This window comes from Schistocerca serialis, chromosome 11 (genome assembly GCF_023864345.2).
Source record: "Schistocerca serialis cubense isolate TAMUIC-IGC-003099 chromosome 11, iqSchSeri2.2, whole genome shotgun sequence".
Lineage (NCBI taxonomy): Eukaryota > Metazoa > Arthropoda > Insecta > Orthoptera > Acrididae > Schistocerca > Schistocerca serialis.
The window spans coordinates 192,862,464-192,875,595 of NC_064648.1; the positions used below are offsets into that span (position 1 = coordinate 192,862,464).

The 13,132-nt window shown below is 43.8% G+C and overlaps 2 long non-coding RNA genes across 5 annotated transcripts in view; one reads left to right on the plus strand and one right to left on the minus strand.

Annotated features, from left to right (window-relative positions):
- The window catches only part of LOC126426715 (uncharacterized), a 409,789-nt gene that overhangs the window by 395,810 nt on the left and 847 nt on the right, over nucleotides 1–13,132 (plus strand). The window contains exons 1-4 of one of the 4 annotated variants that reach the window (XR_007576400.1): nucleotides 7,562–7,600; nucleotides 7,849–8,060; nucleotides 8,200–8,310; nucleotides 8,419–9,384. This is a non-coding gene — a long non-coding RNA (uncharacterized LOC126426715). Of the gene's footprint in view, nucleotides 1–7,561; nucleotides 7,691–7,848; nucleotides 8,061–8,199; nucleotides 8,311–8,418; nucleotides 9,385–13,132 lie in introns of those variants that run through there. The other 3 variants (XR_007576399.1, XR_007576398.1, XR_007576401.1) reach the window with 3 other exon arrangements.
- Nucleotides 1–13,132, minus strand: part of LOC126426714 (uncharacterized) — a 78,026-nt gene that overhangs the window by 30,118 nt on the left and 34,776 nt on the right. The gene's annotated exons all lie outside the window — the stretch shown is intronic.

The following is a 13,132-nucleotide window of genomic DNA, read 5'->3' on the forward strand; positions in this document are numbered from 1 at the left end:
AGTGAACACTAGAAGCTATAGCAAAATTTACAAAAGTGATAGCTAGCTCTAGGTAAAGGAGAACAAGTAACAGATATTTTCCTAGACCTCAGTGAAGCATTTGACACGATTGATCATGAAATACTTCAAGGTAAAATTGAAACAATAGCGATTAATGAATGATTTGGTCTTACGTAGCAGACAGAGTGCAGAGATATCCCAGATCTCAAGTGGCCCTAATTATATGGTGAAACACCTTTCAGATCACCAATATGTCAACAAGAGAGTGTGTCGGGCCAAACACTGTTTCTCATTTCCATCATGACTTCCCACTGTTGGTCACACTAGGATAAACTGTGTTACTTGCTGCTGATAGCATTATAGTAATTACAGATAGGACACCAGAAATATTAGAAGTAAAAAATGAAAAGGAATTAAGTCGTTGTGTAACTGGTCAGATAACAATAAACTTCTACACAAATACAAAAGATAATATAACAAAACTTAAAGAATGTGGTGAAACCATAGACTGTGTAGCTGGCACATAATTCTTAGGTATCCATGTCGATCAACTATTAAAATGGTGTTAACACATCAGCATACTTGGACAAAGAATTAGCACAGCATGCAAAGCCTTATGAATATGAATCACAGTGTGTAATGGCTCACGCCAAAAAGTTTAGTGTTAAAAAGCTCGTTTATTCGTTTTCCATGAAGCAGCCGTGTTGCCAGCACAGTGAGTTGAGATGCTCTCCGCTCTGCGGCGATGCGTTTGCGGTGTGTTTACCAGGGCAGCATGCCGGTGTGCCATCTATCGGCGACGATCAGCAACAGTGCACTCGGGAGCATCACTCGAATTTCTTCGCCTCATTTCCAATTTAGAACTTTGACAGGAAACTCTTAGAGGTAATAAACAATTGCTTGGTGTGTCCTAATGTTTAGTTATGGCTTTTTTACTAATAAAACTGCTGTACGTGCCCCTGTCTATACAAGGTTTGTGGCGAGAATTTCTTACACCCAGGTACAAGTTTGGTAGTGTATTCTACATATTCGGTCAACTCAAGTAACGTTTGTTTACCATACAATACTCTTCTAATTCATATTTTTGAACGGTGTGGTTTATGAAACCGCGTCAAACGATGTAGCCGAAACTTGGCACACTGCACTCAGTAGCACGATGCAGATGTGTTTGTGAATGCGCGAAACATCTAGCTTAAAAATCATAAGCAGTAATCGTAGTGCCTCCTAACTTACTTTCTCGTACAAATCGGAGGCTCAGTATATTCGATTAGTGATGGAAACACTGCCGAGTAGGCCAGGTTATTTTCGCTCTCCTATTTATTTCGTTCCCCACGCATATTTTTTTTTCCTTTATTGCTTTTCAATTCCTCCCGAAGGGGGTGGGCTGGCAGCAGCTTAGTACGCTGCTCTACAGCCTGTTGTTGTTGTTGTTGTGGGGGACGTGAGGTGTATACGGAAGGCGAGGTGGAGTGCATGACGCTCAAGGATCTGGAGGGACTTATAGAATTTGGGGGGGGGGGCAGATATCCAGGCAGGACTGGCATAACAGAGGATGGGACGGATTAAGGATTTGTAGGTGTGGAGGATGGTAGAGGCGGGCAACCCCCATGTCCGGCCAGAGAGGAGTTTGAGGAGTCGGAGGCGGTCCCGCCCATCCAGTCGATAGTCATTATCTTCAAATCCCACAAATGAAAGAACTCATCCTTAGGTTCAATGAGTGTTATTTGTTTGTTGCTTGTGCATAACTGTAGAGTTGCTCTATTTGAATCTGAAGCACATTTTGATGTGTAATTGATTTGGGAAACAGTTCTAACAATCAACATCCTTTAATTGGTTTTATGATAAGTTAATCTTAGGAATTTGGTACGTTGCGGGACCAGGTCTGGAGAAGACGGCACGAGGTGTAATGGCGGAAAAGACACTTGGCCGGCTGCACGTAGTGTACCGGAGAGGCGCGAGATGGCAGGAGTTGCCGGCCGCAGTACCAACTGCTGCAGACAGATGGCAGGTCGAGTCGCTGCCAGCAAAAGTATGGCCGTCATCACATCTGCACAGGTTAGAGCTGACTGCAGTTCGTGACATGTTCATTTAAAGTAGGAGATATTGGGTATTTTCGTCTTGAATGAACCAACAATGCTGTGCTTTTAGTTGTACTTTTGAAGGCAAGAAGAGAGGGATGCAGCATGAAGAATAATACGGCTGATGAACATCTGCAGAGCAAACTGGCAGAATAGAAAAGCAACTGCTTTTATGTAAAGTAAGTGCAATTTTCAAGCATTAACGTGGATTAGAAAATTTAAGATTCCGCACCTAGTATTGTTGGTTTCATTGGGGAAATTGTAGGGGCGTGGGAATTGGGGAAGCAAACGAGACTCTTCCATTCTTTTGCAGCGTTTGCTCAAGAGATAGGCTTATAGCTGAACAGGAGGATAAATTAGAGCCCTTCAGGCTGATTTGGACAGAGCGAGGGCTGGAACTGAAGAGGTTAAGGGGGGAGGAGGGTAAACAGCGGTGGGAAGTGGTAGCTGGGAACAGGGGCTACAGAAAGAGGAGAGTGTCTGACAGTTTCCCAATTGGCACAACGGATAGATTTGCCTTGCTGCCACAGTTAAGTAAGGAAGAGGCTCCAGTAGAAGTAGATGTAGTTAGGATGCAACAGAATTTCACTAAGAAAAAAAGAGTACAAAGTAATAGGAAAGTTCTGTTGCTAGGTAGCAGCCATGGAAGAGGTGTGGGCCAGATTTTGCAGGAAAAATTAGGTGACAGGTACCAGGCCACAAACTTTTTCAAGCCAAGTGTAAGTCTTAGCCAGGTGGTAGAGGATATAGGTTCCTTGTGCAAGGGATTCACAAAGCAGGATCGTGTGATGATAGTGGGTGGAGTGGGAAACAGTGTCGATAGGGATCGGGAGCTACAGTATCGAGTGCGACCTGGTGAAAACAGCCTCGGCAACGACCCGTACCAGTGTTGGGCCGGTGGCTGCTTTTGTGCGGCACGATGGGCCCCAGTTGAACCGCTCTGTCAGGAGGGTAAATATGGAGTCGGATCAGTTGCGTAGGGTGGCCACTCTGTCAGACATCGGATCGGTTCCTGTCGAGGCTATCGATAAGGGGGGATTCCTCGAGGCATGGCCTACACCTCAGTAGGAAAGGGAAGAGTAAACTGGCAGGGTTGTTTGCAAAATCCATAAGGGGGGACACTAGTACTCATAGATGTACCTCTTTTTTAGACTAATGTGTCAATGAGGAGTTCAGGCAGGCAGGTGCTAAAGAGGTCCAAAACACAAAATTCTCACAACAGGAACATAAATAATGATGTTACCATATTTAACCAAAATATTGGTAGAGTAAAGAAAAAGACTTGAGTCCGGCTTTTCTCCATAGCAGGCGGCTGCTGCTCTCTCGCATCACTCCTCTACACTACGTGCAGCTGGCCGATTTAGAATCACAGTCTTCTGCCTGGCTGGATTTCCAAAGCTGAGCTGAACGAACAGACTGGCGCCGTAGGCGAAAGAAAAAATTGTCATTTCAGTACAGGAGCGAGGGAAGACTAGTACGGACCCAGTTGGTACGAAAGCTGATATTCTTGGCATTTCCGCGGAATTTTGAGTCATAATTCGATAGTTCCACTGGATGAGACGAAATGCGGGAATAATTTTTGAGTGAATCCCCCTGCTTAGGCTGACAGCATCGTGCTGTTTACATATAGTCCACCTAAACCTGGAGAATAGTCGAAGTAAGGATCTAAAATAGTAAGTTTGAAAGTATGCTTGAAATTCGATACAAAAAAAATAAACAAGATGCAACAAGCGAAAGACGCAATTTGCGGCTGTGATGGAGATGCGTTGCAAGAAGGATATGTGTGTGTAGCCAAGCCGTGGTCGATAGATCGACCTAGAAAGTTCCTGGCTGTAGTTGAAAATACGGAAAACTACGAGTACATCTCTCCACGCTGTGTACTTCACCCCACCCGCAATGACTCAGATGGCGAAACTATTCGTATTGAGCAATTCTTGGGCACGAATTAACGTATCCGAGCCCTCCAAAAATTTCACGTTAAGGCCGTGAGTGCCGCTCTAGCAATTAGATATTTTTCTTTTTTTTTTTTTTTTTTTTTACTTTATTGTAATTTTAAAACCTGTACAATTCAGGTAGGCTGGCAGCGGCATACTTCGCCGCTCTTCAGCCATAGCGTTTTACAAGAGTATAAAACATGGTGAATGACAATGAACAAAGTGACGGGCAAAAGAGAGAGGTCACAGAGACATAAAAAACACGGAGTCGTTCACATGTGACGATAACAACACTGAAAACACGTTGGCACGGCGCACAAAACACTGGTGAGTCCGACGGCACAAGTGAACGTAGGAGTGGGACGTCGGACACCAAAAACACCATATGACGTCACACACACGAAGCACAAAAGGCGACGATCTCCGGCGCGCGAATGTTCAGGGGACCTGCCAAGAGAGGAGGAGGAGGAGGAAGGGTAGTGGGAGAGCGAGAGGGGAGAGCAGAGATGCCACGGGCAGGGGAGATAGGGGGGAGGGAGGAAGGGGGAGAGGAAGCCCAGGGGAAGAGGGGGAAGGGAGGGGACAGGGAGATGGAAAAAGAAGGGAAGAGAAGAGAAGAGAAGGGAGGGAGGGTGCCGAAAGGAAAGGACACGGGAAGTGGGGGGTGGGGCAGGGTCAAAGTCGATAGGAGGGGTAGATGGAGGGGACGAGGACATCATCAGGGAGAGGGAGCTGGCGGAAGCCACCCTGGGAGAGGGTATGGAGGGTGGAGAGATGGAGACCGGGTGGGACGTGCGAATACAGGCGTGGCAGCGGGCGGGGGTGGGAGAGGAGCGGGGAAACGAGCGGGTGAGGACGATCAAGTTTACGTGATGTGTACAGGATACGTATCCTTTCAAGGAAAAGGAGGAGCAATTAGATATTTTTTTTTTTTTTTTTTTACTTTATTGTTATTTTAAAACCTGTACAATTCAGGTAGGCTGGCAGCGGCACACTACGCCGCTCTTCAGCCATAGCGTTTTACAAGAGTATAAAACATGGTGAATGACAGTGAACAAAGTGACGGGCAAAAGAGAGAGGTCACAGAGACATAAAAAACACGGAGTCGTTCACATGTGATGATAACAACACTGAAAACACGTTGGCACGGCGCACAAAACACTGGTGAGTCCGACGGCACAAGTGAACGTAGGAATGGGACGACGGACACCAAAAACACTATATGACGTCACACACACGAAGCACAAAAGGCGACGATCTCCGGCGCGCGAATGTTCACTATACGTGTGCGAGTCCGGGGACCTGCCAAGAGAGGGGGAGGAGGAAGGGGAGTGGGAGAGCGAGAGGGGAGAGCAGAGATGCCACGGGCAGGGGAGATAGGGGGGGGGGGAGGGAGGAAGGGGGAGAGGAAGCCCGGGGGAAGAGGGGGAAGGGAGGGGACAGGGAGATGGAAAAAGAAGGGAAGAGAAGAGAAGGGAGGGAGGGTGCCGTAAGGAAAGGACACGGGAAGTGGGGGATGGGGCAGGGTCAAAGTTGATAGGAGGGGTAGATGGAGGGGACGAGGACATCATCAGGGAGAGGGAGCCGGCGGAAGCCACCTTGGGAGAGGGCATGGAGGGTGGAGAGATGGAGACCGGGTGGGACGTGCGAATACAGGCGTGGCAGCGGGCGGGGGTGGGAGAGGAGTGGGGAAACGAGCGGGTGAGGAGGATCAAGTTTACGTGAGGTGTACAGGATAGCAATTAGATATTTTTTTTTTTTTTTACTTTATTGTTATTTTAAAACCTGTACAATTCAGGTAGGCTGGCAGCGGCACACTACGCCGCTCTTCAGCCATAGCGTTTTACAAGAGTATGAAACATGGTGAATGACAATGAACAAAGTGACGGGCAAAAGAGAGAGGTCACAGAGACATAAAAAACACGGAGTCGTTCACAGGTGACGATAACAACACTGAAAACACGTTGGCACGGCGCACAAAACACTGGTGAGTCCGACGGCACAAGTGAACGTAGGAGTGGGACGGCGGACACCAAAAACACTATATGACGTCACACACACGAAGCACAAAAGGCGACGATCTCCGGCGCGCGAATGTTCACTATACGTGTGCGAGTCCGGGGACCTGCCAAGAGAGGAGGAGGAGGGAGGGGAGTGGGAGAGCGAGAGGGGAGAGCAGAGATGCCATGGGCAGGGGAGATAGGGGGAGGGAGGAAGGGGGAGAGGAAGCCCGGGGGAAGAGGGGGAAGGGAGGGGACAGGGAGATGGGAAAAGAAGGGAAGAGAAGAGAAGGGAGGGAGGGTGCCGAAAGGAAAGGACACGGGAAGTGGGGGGTGGGGCAGGGTCAAAGTTGATAGGAGGGGTAGATGGAGGGGACGAGGACATCATCAGGGAGAGGGAGCCGGCGGAAGCCACCTTGGGAGAGGGCATGGAGGGTGGAGAGATGGAGACCGGGTGGGACGTGCGAATACAGGCGCGGCAGCGGGCGGGGGTGGGAGAGGAGTGGGGAAACGAGCGGGTGAGGAGGATCAAGTTTACGTGAGGTGTACAGGATACGAATCCTTTCAAGGAAAAGGAGGAGGTGGGGGAAGGGGATGAGATCATACAGGATCCGCGTGGGGGAGGGGAGACGGATGCGATAGGCAAGGCGGAGAGCATGGCGTTCAAGGATTTGGAGGGATTTATAGAAGGTAGGGGGGGCGGAGATCCAGGCTGGATGGGCGTAACAAAGGATAGGGCGGATGAGGGATTTATAGGTGTGGAGGATTGTGGAGGGGTCCAGACCCCACGTGCGGCCGGAAAGGAGCTTGAGGAGACGGAGTCGGGAACGTGCCTTGGCTTGGATTGTCTGGAGATGGGGAGTCCAGGAGAGGCGACGGTCGAGGGTGACGCCAAGGTACTTAAGGGTGGGAGTGAGGGCGATAGGACGGCCATAGACGGTGAGATAGAAATCAAGGAGGCGGAAGGAAGGGGTGGTTTTGCCTACAATGATCGCCTGGGTTTTGGAGGGATTGACCTTGAGCAACCACTGGTTGCACCAAGCGGTGAACTGGTCAAGATGGGATTGGAGAAGGCGTTGGGAGCGTTGCAGGGTGGGGGCAAGGGCGAGGAAGGCGGTGTCATCGGCAAACTGGAGGAGGTGGACGGGGGGCGACGGCGGCGGCATGTCCGCCGTGTACAAAAGGTACAGAAGGGGGGAGAGGACGGAGCCTTGGGGCACACCGGCGGAGGGGAAAAAGGCAATTAGATATCTAACGTTGCCATATCTAAAGAGCACCTTACCACAAAACTTGATGGGTATGAAGTACATCATTTACAAATAATCAAAAGATGTGGCCACTTATTGCAATTCTGTTAGAAAATTAAAAATAACTAAATGATATACCTGCGATAATGTATGTTACTTCCAATATTTTCCTGCTAAACTTGCCAATGCGAAGTAAAATTAGCAGCGCTTGAATACTGCAGTGTTGCTCGGTGTCGCCAACAGATGTCAGCCCAAGACGCTGCTACAGAAGATATGGCTTTCCTTTTAGCATGGCCATCTACGGACAAGGCCGCTACACTGTCTTTGGAGTCGCTCGTGATGTAAGCACTCGGGTCATAACAAACACAAGGCAACATGTGCTGTCGTGGTTGATTCGCATGTGTAGACGTTATATGATTGTGAATTGAAATGTTAGTGTAATAGTGTTCATAGTAGTTCAACATATTAACGTGCCACGTAGATGCTGTATGCCTACTTTCCACAATTTTCCGCCGTTTTACAATTTAAGTCACCATTTTATCACCTGTTTTTCTTGTTTCTTTTCTTCTTACGTTTTTAACGTCTGTAGGTTGCAGAGCAGCGTACGACGGTGAAGGGGGGGGGGGGGCGGCAATCGAAATGCAGTAAAGGAAAAAAGAAGACTTTATGCCTGCTTGTAGAGGCAATTACACTGCTCGGGAAAGAGTCAGTACATTCCATTTCCCTCGTGATGAAGATGCATGGAGAGAATGGATAAGAGCAGTTCACCGTGATAATTTCATCCCTTCAGATCACTCTGTGGTAAGTAGCAGCTTTAGTAAATAAACCTATGAAATGGTTCTGTTTAGTCTGAGTGTTAATTGTGATTTGTAAACATAACCTGTATACATAGGCCAAACTTTTCTCATATTAACGTAACGTAATCCATTATTTTTAACAGATTTGTGAGCTGCATTTCCATGCACACGAAATAGAAAGAAGTACATCGTCATATGATCCTAAGACTGGAAGATTAATTACACGCCTCTTGATCGTCCACGTTTAAGGAAAGGTTAGTTGGTCGTTTACGGACTTTGAGTTAGGTTATATAATTATTGGATGAATCTCTTACACTCTTGGTTTATATGGTAAGGTACTGAGAATTAATATTTGTTTATAGGTGCAATACCAGCACTATTGCCAGAATGTCCTGATTATTTAACTACACCACAAGAAGGAAAATATCATTCTTTTCGTTGAAGGTATTATGTGATAAAATTAATAGTAGCCATTCGAATGAGTGGACCTGTGTCAAAAAGTTGAGTAGTGTGTATTTTCTTTTAATTAGTGAAATGCCATTTTTGAGAGTTCTGTGGTATGTTACAATTAACGCAAGTCTCACTTTCACTGTCCATGTCAATGATTAACAGCTTGGTCAAATAGGGAACATAAAGTTTCTAGTAACCGTAAGTACCAAAACACAGTTAGCTAATATTCTTAATATTGTCGAGTTAAAATTTAGCAACAGAGAAGATCAGGAACCTAATGAGAGTATTGATTTCATAACCACTATTTTGAATAATTTATCTGAAAACTTGCCAGATAAACATGAAATTATAAACGTTATGGAAGAACAGATTCCATTGCTAAAATGCAAGAAGAAAATTGCAAGATATTCGTGGGATATTTTAGTTTTGTGGTCATTAGTTCATTCTATTTCTCCTCACTGTTACAAGTTTTTAAGAAGCAGTGGTATAATAACTATGTCTAGCCCTGCTACTCTGACTAGAATATTTGGTGGATTTGCTAGTAATACTGCTCTTGAACAAGTTCCTGCACATTTTCTGGGATACATAACTAGGATAGTGATATTTTTAACTGAAGAAGACTGGGCGGTCTCCTATCGATGCATGGAATCCATTTAAAGTCACAAATGGGCTACAAAGGGGGAAACGTAGTTGGCCGGGCCTATAATAGTAGTGAATTTGCATCCACAGCCTACGTATTCATGGTGCGTGGTTTGGATACACAGTACACCGATGTAGCTCATATTCTGCCGGTCAAAGTCTTGCAGGCTCCTGCTCTTCTCACCTTCCTTAAAGATATTGTATTGAAGTTAGAAAGCATACAGTTTGAAGTTGTTGGTATTGTATCTCATAATAATACCATTAATAAGAAAGCTGTATCTTACTTCAGTGATCCACCCGAACTTAAAATTAAATACCGACACCCTTCTCCAGGTGCTGGAAGTAGGCTATTTTATTTTCTTATCGATTGTGTGCACCTATCAAAATGCATAAAAAAAAAGAGATTATAGAGTTTCCAGATTTTAATTATGAGCTGGGTGATGGTTTTGCGTCTTTCAACAGCTTGAAATCTCTTCATTTGCTGTAAAAGGCAAATTTATTGACATTTGCAAACAAGCTATGTCTTAAATCACTGTATCCCTGAATCATAGAAAGGCAGAATGTAAAACTTGCTCTCCATATTTTTCACCATACAACAGCTATTGCTCTGAGAGAATTAGGCTCTAAACACAATACTGAATACTGCAACTTTCATTGAGATCATTTGCAAGTGGTGGATGCAGGTAATGTAAAAACATTATTAAAAGGTCAAAGGTTATTAAATAGGATTCAGCAGCCAATAACCAGGAATTCTAAGCACATACTGGAGTTCCTACTTCAATTTGCAAATTGGTTAATAAAGGAAAATTCTCAGGGTTTAATTGGTCTTAGCAGATAAACACATTTAGCTCTTAGGCATACCACTCTCACATTGGTGGATCTGGCTAGGTATTGCGACAATGAGAAAAAGAGGCAATACTTTCTAACAGGCAAGGTTCAAACTGATGACCTGGAAAGCAGGTTTGGTAAATTTTGTCAGATGAGTGGTGGTAATTACCATGTGTCAATTAGACAGATTTTTGAGACAGAAAGACTCTGAGGGTATGAAACTATGTATCATTAATATTAAAGTCCCAAAAATGGGTGGTGTTGTAATTGCCAAGGATGACATTTTTTCTACTGAAACAGACATAAATGACCTCCCAGAAGTGACATATAATGAAGAGTTAAATGTAGTTGTGGAAGATATTGATATACAGGAATTGGATGAGTATGTGTGGCCTGTACTCCACTACATAAGTGGTTACTGCTCATATGCAGTCATTAAGAAACTTAAATGTGATTATTTATTTTATTTTATTTATTTGCCTGTAGACAACTGTTGTGTTGTGTAGGCACCGTCAGATGGTTATACAAATGATTACACAAAAGATAACATATGGTATATGATTATACAAAAGGTCAGTATGGTTGTATGACATAAATTACAGTTCCTTTGATCACAATCACATTTATAATAATAGAGAATCATATTTTTTCATCATGTAGGAATTCACTTATGCTATAGAATGCTTTCTCTTTCAACCATGTCTCTACTACCATTTTAAATCTATTCTCATGCAATTCCCTCGTTCCATGTGATGTATTTTTGTAAAATGTTTTGCCAGCATGTATAAAATTATTTTGGATTTAACTCAAACGTGTCCAAGGAATCTCTAATAAGTTCCTATGTCTGGTTTCATATGAGCACACGTCTGACCTGCTTTCCTACATGTGGGAATTCTCTTTGGCATGCATAAGTGCTTTAAGTATGTATAGACTGGGAACTGAAAGAATTCTGTGCTCAATGAAGCACTGTCCGCAAGAAGTTAAATTGCTCACATCAAAAATACATCTAATGGCTTTCTTCTGCCAGAGGAAAACATCTTTTGCCCCAGCAGAGTTTCCCCAAAGAAGTATTCCATAATGCAGATGAGTATGAAAATAGGCATGGTATGCCATAAGTATGCACTCCTTACTGACACAATGCTTCAGTTTCCTAAGGAGATATAGAAATCTTTCCAACCTACTGCACAGCTTTTCTGTGTGAGTATTCCAGCACAATTTGGTATCAAGATAAATGCTTAGCAATTTTACTGAATGTCTGATTTCATTAGGTCCATCATTAATATCTCTAAGGGAAGAAAGGATGTGTTCAGTTTTATTTTTGTTTAACGACAGCCTATTTTCGTGAAACAAGTGAGCTGTCATTTCCTTCATGGATTTGTTCATTTGTTTGACAACATCCACATCATTATGTGACGTGATAAAAGTTGTGTCATCAGCATACATTACAGATTTATATGGTAATGTGTTGGGCAGGTCATTCACATACAAAATGAATAAGAAAGGTCCCAGTACAAACCCTTGTGGGACTCCATATTTTACCTTGAGAAGGTCAGATTTGTTGTTTGAATTTATATAGATCATTTGGTTTCTGTTTGTCAAATAAGATTTCAGCAGTAATAGTTCTGTTTCAGTTGTTCCATATTTTTCTAGTTTCTTAATTAAAATGCTATGTGAGGCAGTGTCAAATGCCTTGGTTAAATCAAATAAAAAGATAATTAAATGGACACCCTAGCTGCAAACAGGTGTTGATGTACTTCATTGGGGTCATGTTGAAATTGTGTGCCCCGACCGGGACTCGAACCCGGGATCTCCCGCTTACATGGTAGACACTCTATCCATCTGAGCCACCGCGGACACAGAGGATAGTGCGACTGCAGGGACTTATCCCTTGCACGCTCCCCGTGAGACCCACATTCCCAACATGTCCACAACACTACATTCGTAGTGCGCCTAATAGATGTTTGCCCATCATACTCATTACTCGTGGCAGATTAATCCACCAAGTCCCGTACGAGTTCGGGCATAGCGTGTGCGTTCGCACAAGAAGGTCAATGGCCGGGAAGCCATATTTTTTTTAACTATATATGACAGTAGTATCTGTTCCTGAAAGAACAGTTACCGTGGATGACCATGCAGCTTTGCTAGAAATGAAATGATAATTAAATGGACACCCTAGCTGCAACATGTCCCCAATGAAGTACATCAACGCCTGTTTGCAGCTAGGGTGTCCATTTAATTATCATTTCATTTCTAGCAAAGCTGCATGGTCATCCACGGTAACTGTTCTTTCGGGAACAGATACTACCGTCATATCCAGTTAAATCAAATAAAGTTGTATAGGTATGTTCCCTTTCTTCAAAACCTTGTAATATTGATAAGACAACTTCCTGAACTGCTTTTATTGTTGATAGCCCAGTTCGGAATCCATACTGAGCCTTATTGAGACGGTTGTGACACTCAAAAAAATCGTTTATTGGACTTTCAATAATTTTAGATAATATTGGTACTATTGCTATAGGTTTGTAATTTTGGTGTGAATTTCTGCCTCCCTTTTTGTATATGGGCAATACAATTGTCAGTTTAAGGCAATCTGGAAATGTTCCCTCTGTAAACATCCTATTGATTAAGTAAGACAGTGGAATGCATATAAAGTGTCTTATTTTCTTTATGGTAAAATTAGAAAAACCATGGATGTCCTCAGTTCTGGAGTTGCTTAGTGATCTGACTACATCCAGTATATCCTTAGCATAAATGGTTCTCCATTCAAATTTTGGCAAGTCTCCTGTCAACTCTGTTTCCTGCAATTTGGGAAGTCTGTCCTCACTATCATCTAAATTACTTTCATCTGTCATAGCTAATTCTCCAGAATTTATGAAACTATTATTTAGTTCAACTGCACTTAGAGGAACAGGTAAATTTTCTGCAATTAGCCCTGTTTCTGCTTTAACTATTTTCCATGCTGCTTTATATTTGCTGCTGGACTGATAAATATAGTTATCATTAGCTTTTTTCTTTGCAGAAATGATTTCTTTTCTGTACAGCTTTTTTGAATTGGCATATCAATTGCCGCATCATATTCCCCAATCTGTAATGTGCTATTGCAACTCATCAAGACGCTTCAGTAGCACAACAAATGTTGCTGTAATCACTAGATGCTGC